The 6,174-nt window shown below is 36.7% G+C and overlaps 2 long non-coding RNA genes across 2 annotated transcripts; one reads left to right on the plus strand and one right to left on the minus strand.

Annotated features, from left to right (window-relative positions):
* On the plus strand, nt 743–987 carry LOC110264011. The gene is made up of 2 exons (XR_002349741.1): nt 743–808; nt 895–987. It is a non-coding gene; the product is annotated as an uncharacterized LOC110264011 (long non-coding RNA).
* LOC110264012 lies at nt 2,289–2,599 on the minus strand. The gene is made up of 2 exons (XR_002349742.1): nt 2,547–2,599; nt 2,289–2,451 (listed from the first exon to the last, which is right to left on the minus strand). It is a non-coding gene; the product is annotated as an uncharacterized LOC110264012 (long non-coding RNA).

Raw genomic sequence — 6,174 nt, forward strand, 5'->3', positions numbered from 1 at the left:
AGATGATCAGATCAGAGAAAAATTTCACCCCCTCACCTTCGCAACTCACCTTCCAATTAATTGTTCAAAACCCTAACCCTAACTCACCTTCGCCACGCACCCTTTCACGCACACACCCAGATCCGAGAGAGTGAGTGAACCAGAGGGAGGAGAGGAGGAAGACAGAGATGAGAGCGTGAGCGAGAGAGCAAAGAGTGAAAGGGGGTCACCGTCGCAACGCCGCCATCGCCATCGCCATCCACCGAACCCTAAACCCACACAACACAAACATGGTGAAGGTGCGGATGAACACTGCTGATGTGGCAGCGGAGGTTAAGTGCCTTCGTTACTTGATTGGAATGCGTTGCTCCAATGTCTACGACCTCACTCCCAAGGTAGGAAAAACACTTCTCTATTCTCATTTTTTTTTTCTAATCTTCAATCAAAATTAAATCCTTACTAATTATTTTATATTTGATTTTGATCTCAATCTTATTATGCAGACGTATGTCTTCAAGCTGATGAACAGTAGCAGAGTTTTGGAATCCAGCAAAAGCGAAAAGGTCTTCCTTCTCATGGAAAGTGGCGTCAGATTGCACACCACTGTGTACATGCGGCAATCCTTCAATCTTCACATCATTACATTCTAATTTATTTATTATAGTTTCAATTTTAATAATAGAGCATTCAGTGATCTTAATTTAATTGGTTGTTTGATCATCATTATTATAGTGACAAGAGCAATACTCCTTCTGGTTTTACTCTCAAATTGAGGAAGCATAGTCGGACTAGGAGGCTTGAAGATGTTAGGCAGCTTGGCTATGATAGGGTATTACCCCTACCTTTTTTGTTCTCCTATTAATCTGTAGAAATTTATTTTATGTTTTGATTTTTATTTTCTTTAAACTGTGTCAGATTATTCTCTTTCAATTTGGATTGGGGGAGAATGCAAACTATGTTATATTGGAACTCTATGCCCAGGGGAACATCCTCCTTACAGATGCTAAATTTACTGTCCTGACTCTCCTGTGATCTCATAGGTTAATTCTTGTGCTTGTCCTTAATATCAAATCGTTCCTTTCCCTTGATATATATGGTAAGAACTGTGTGACATTAATTATTAATAGACAAAACAGATGCAAATCTGAATGCTTGTACTTTATATTCTTTTTACTAGCTTAACAGTGGTAGGAGTTTGTGATAAAAGAAGAATATGTCAAGACTTGAGAGAGCAAATTAGAATAGCTGTGGAGGATAAGGATACTGTGATAGTACTAAAACATTTCAAAAATACATTATATTTAACTAAATTTTTGCAAGATTTGAGTTTTAGAACTTTTAGCAGATCAGTAGAAGTCTAGAGGACTTGATGTAGTTGGAATACTTTTGGTTTAGACTTTTCTCTATTAAATAAGGTGCTGGGTTTGTAGCATTGTGAATGTTATAAAATATAAAACTATCTTTGAGGAGCATTCTCACTACTAGGGTATGACTTGATTACTAGAAGAGTTGATAGTTGATACAATTCAAATATATCTAGTTTGATTGGACCAGAATTTTTTTTGTGTGTGTTTAGAGCAGGGATGATCTTATTGTTATTGATTCTTTTGTTGTTGGTAGTACTATCTTTTAAGTTGTGGAACAGGGAGAAAATGGTCATTTATTTACGTTTTTCTGGATGGAGAATGGAAGGAGAGGGTTTTTCAAGTCTTTGTGGGAGAAGATTTTGTCTATTTGGGAATGAAAAATTTTTTTCTTCTGAAACTTCTATCTAGTGTCTATGCTTCAATTGTTTTCATATCTCACTGCTAGTTGGTTATGCTGAGCAAAGATGTTACAGGCCTTAGCTTTATGTTATTATCATCTCTAGTTTTCTTTCCTTGCTAATTCTTAAAAAACTGCTCTGCTTCATTAGTGCTTCTGATCACTCTTGCTGGTTTCATTAGTGAATTTAGTTTATTATGCATATTATTTTTTATTATAAGGCATATTATTAGTGCTTCTGATCACTTTTGATTCCAAATTGATGATTCCATTGTTGATTTTATCAGAGGAAATATGAATTCAGAGGAAGCTGCACAAATTCCTAAAAGAACTACAAGGTCTTTAGCTTCATCTTCTGCACAAATTTATGCTTCATCTTTAGTTAAGTTTTGTTTGCTTTCTATTTTTTTTTTTTGGTCTTTAGTTTCATCCTATATTATTATTAGTTAACTGGTTTAAATTTCGTTCTTTGGGTTTGAATTTCTTCTCCAAAATCCCTGGTTGAATCATGGATAAGGGCATGTTAGCTGGTTTGGAATCACTTCTATAATAAATTAGAAATTTGCATTTTATGTCTTAGTCAAAATTTTCAATCTCAGCATTCAAATCCAATCGTTATGGTGCTACATACTACATTATCTTGGATCAAAGGGTTTACAACTACTTGTGATATAGATGAACAGCAGTGAAGATGAAGAAACCTACCATCTGTGTCACAATCAAATAGTTACCATTAGATTAGGTGCCAACTAGTCAAAATAGGCAAATTTATAGCAATGTATGAGAATGAGGAAGATACTTACCATTGAAAATGCTGCTCCGTAATAGGGATATGCTGCTGGTATGAATGTCTCATATGCTACCTGATTGACTACTTTTAGGTTTTATTTACTATTTCATATGGATATCTCATGTATTGTTTAGATTCCACCTTTTAAATCAGTAGAGAGATGACAGATAAGCAGTTTAAGAGAATCAGTTTCCATAGTTGAATCACCAATAAACTTTTATTATCGTAATCTTTCTTGTTTTTCTTTTTAAACAATTTTTGCTTTTAATAGGTGGATGTTCGGAAGGATCTGATAAGAAATTCCGCAAACACGATTGATCTTGATCAGCTAGATATTTGGTGGTGCAACTTATTGTGAAGCTGAATGTTTTCCTTAGTAACCATAACATGGATATTTTTATATATGCCATGGAATGCAGAGAAGCAAGCAAGGCCCCCGTTTTTGTTGATGTCATTTGGTTATGAAAGAACCACTGTTGTGCACAAGTGGAATGGTTGATTTATACCAAAATGACTTCTTTTTTTTCATTTTTCTTTACATTGGAATGTAAATTTTCATTTTGTTTAAATGCTTTCAGGTTTTCTATCTTACAACAACCTGTAAACTTTAGAAGCTGTAGGCTAAAGATGGTACATGCAGATTGCAGATAACAGTGTTGTATACAAGACATGCATTATTTTCTATGGCAACTGGCAACTGTTTTTCTGATTACTTTATAAAAGTTTTTTAATTATGAAAAAATATTTTTCTCGGTAAAAACAAAAGTAGGTTTTTTGGATGGAGAAATATTTTTATTTTATAATATTTCACTAATTTAATTAAAAATATAGGATTATATAGAGGAAGTCAATGGAGACAGTGTTGAATTGGATACAAGATACTGTAAATCTTAACAAGAGTCAAGTTTTCTGCACTTTAGGTTTGTAATTTGTTGCAACAATTGTTATGATTTATATTTTGCCTTCCAAGTTTTACATATATTTATCCAATAATGTATGAACAGAAGTGGAGATTGGAGAAGCGGTGGAAGTTGTCATTTGGAAACACTGCCAGAGCTTAACATGTCATTAGTGCCTAATGATAACTGGTCACAATTCAAAATAGGCAATTCATTGCTATCATCACATAAAAACAGCACTGAACTTGTCAAGTTGAAAATATTGAATATAACAGAGATGACAGCTCAGAGAAAAGATGGGCACTCATCAATCTACTATCTTGGTCCGAATGGCGGCACGGCGGCACTCCATCAGCAAGATTGCAGCCACTGGTGTCTGCCTGGTGTACCTGATACATGGAATGAGCTGTTTTATGCAATGTTCATGAAACATGAAGGCTTCTCATAGAAAGGAACTTCAAAGAGTCATGGAAGCATTATATACAGCAATTCTTTTTTATTTGTCTTGGGCAGCAAGGACTCGCAAATTGTTCTCAGCAGTCTCAAAAAGACGCTAACACGTAGAATAGAATTATGTATTCATTTAAAGAAATTATTTAGTATAATTATGTATTTATTTTTATTTTATAATATTCAATTCATTCAAATAAAAATGCAAAATTATTATACATATAATAATTAATCATATTACTAAATATTAGGTTTTAGAAAAAAATTATTAATATATATATATATATACAGAAAATAAAAAAAAACAATGAGGGATCTAAGGCTACACTTATATACAGTAGCTATGGTATACCAAAAAAAAAAGAGGGACCTAAGGCTACACTTATAAATGGTAGCCATGGTATACAATGTGGCTATGCTTTACAGGTGATGCAGTAGCACTGAAAAGCGTAGCCTATTCTGGTAAAAATGGAAGCAGAAAAGCGTAGCCTTTGGTCCTGGGCAGCATCACTTAAAAAGCGCACCCTATTCTCAAACGCCAAAAGCGTAGCCCTTGGTGTAGAAAAGCGTAGCCTTTGAGAATAGGCAACGGCCGAATAGGAATCACCCCAAAAAGCATAGCCGTAGCCCAAAAAGCGTAGCCGTAGCCTAAGGCATCATTTTTTTTTCACTTTTGGCTACACTTTTCAAGTGTACCTAAATGGGTATTTTTCTTGTAGTGTAGGAATTTTTGAGGTTCAAGCTGCAAGAATCTCATTAGAGATGGTAGACAATTCAAGGAAACAAGCTTATGGACTTGTAGAGGATGTCTTGGTAAATGTTGAAGACCATTACATCCCTACTGATTTCATAATCCTAGAGACTGGAAAGTGTATGGATGAATCCATCATCCTTGGCAGACCCTTCCTAGCCACAACAAAAGCTGTGATTGATGTTGACAGAGGAAAATTGGTCCTTCAAGTGAATGAGGACTCCCTTGTGTTTAAAGCTCAAGGATCTCCCTCTATAATCATGGAGAAGAAGCATGAAAAGCTTCTCTCAATGCAGAGTCAAACAGAGCCCCACATTCAAACTCTAAGTTTGGTGTTGGGAGGCCATGCTCTGAGTATCTGTGAGGCTCCATAAGAGCCCACTGTCAAGCTATTGACATTAAAGAAGCGCTTATTGGGAGGCAACCCAATCTTTACTTATCTATGTTAAATTTTCATTTTCTATTGTTATTTTATGTTTTCTATAGGTTGATGATCATGTGAAGTCACAAAAACAACTGAAAAAGAAAAAATAGAATGAAAAATAGTATTAAAAATAGAACACCCTGGAGGAGAAACTTAGTGGCGTTTAAACGCCAGTAAGGGTAGCAGAATGGGCGTTAAACGCCCAGTCTGGCACCATTCTAGGTGTTTAACGCCAGAAAGGGGCACAGAGCTGGCGTTTAACGCCCGAAAAGCGCAAGAAACTGGCGTTAAATGCCAGAAATGGGCAGCAACCTGGCATTTAACGCCAGGATTGGCAGAGAAGGGCATTTTGTACGCCACTTGGTGCAGGGATGAAAAATCCTTGACACCTCAGGATCTGTGGACCCCACAGGATCCCCACCTACCCCACCTCTCTCTCTCTTCTTCACCCATTCACTAATCACCTCAATACCTCTTCCCCAAAAACTCCTCACCTATCAAATCCTACCCTCTCCTCCATAAACCCTTCACCAATCCACATCCATCCATCATAAAACCCTACTTACCTCACATTTCAAATTCAAACCACTTTCCCTCCCAAACCCACCCTATATGGCTGAACCCTAGCCCTCTCTCCACCCCTATATAAACCCATCTTCACTCCTTCATTTTCACACGACATAAACACTACTTCTCCCCCTTGGCTGAAACACCAACCCACCTCCATCTCCTCTATTTCTTCTTCTTCTTCTACTCTCTTCTTTCTTCTTTTGCTCGAGGACGAGCAAATCTTCTAAGTTTGGTGTGGTAAATGCATTGCTTTTTGTTTTTTCATAACCATTTATGGCACCAAAGGCCAGAGAAACCTATAGAAAGAGGAAAGGGAAGGCAAAAGCTTCCACCTCCGAGTCATGGGAAATGGAGAGATTCATCTCAAAGGTGTATCAAGACCACTTCTATGAAGTTGTGGCCAAGAAGAAGGTGATCCCCGAGGTCCCTTTCAAACTCAAAAAGGGTGAATATCCGGAGATCCGACATGAGATTCGAAGAAGACGTTGGGAAGTTCTCACCAACCCCATTCAACAAGTCGGAATCTTAATAGTTCAAGAGTTCTATG

Source organism: Arachis ipaensis, chromosome B06 (assembly GCF_000816755.2).
Source record: "Arachis ipaensis cultivar K30076 chromosome B06, Araip1.1, whole genome shotgun sequence".
Taxonomy (NCBI): Eukaryota; Viridiplantae; Streptophyta; class Magnoliopsida; order Fabales; family Fabaceae; genus Arachis; species Arachis ipaensis.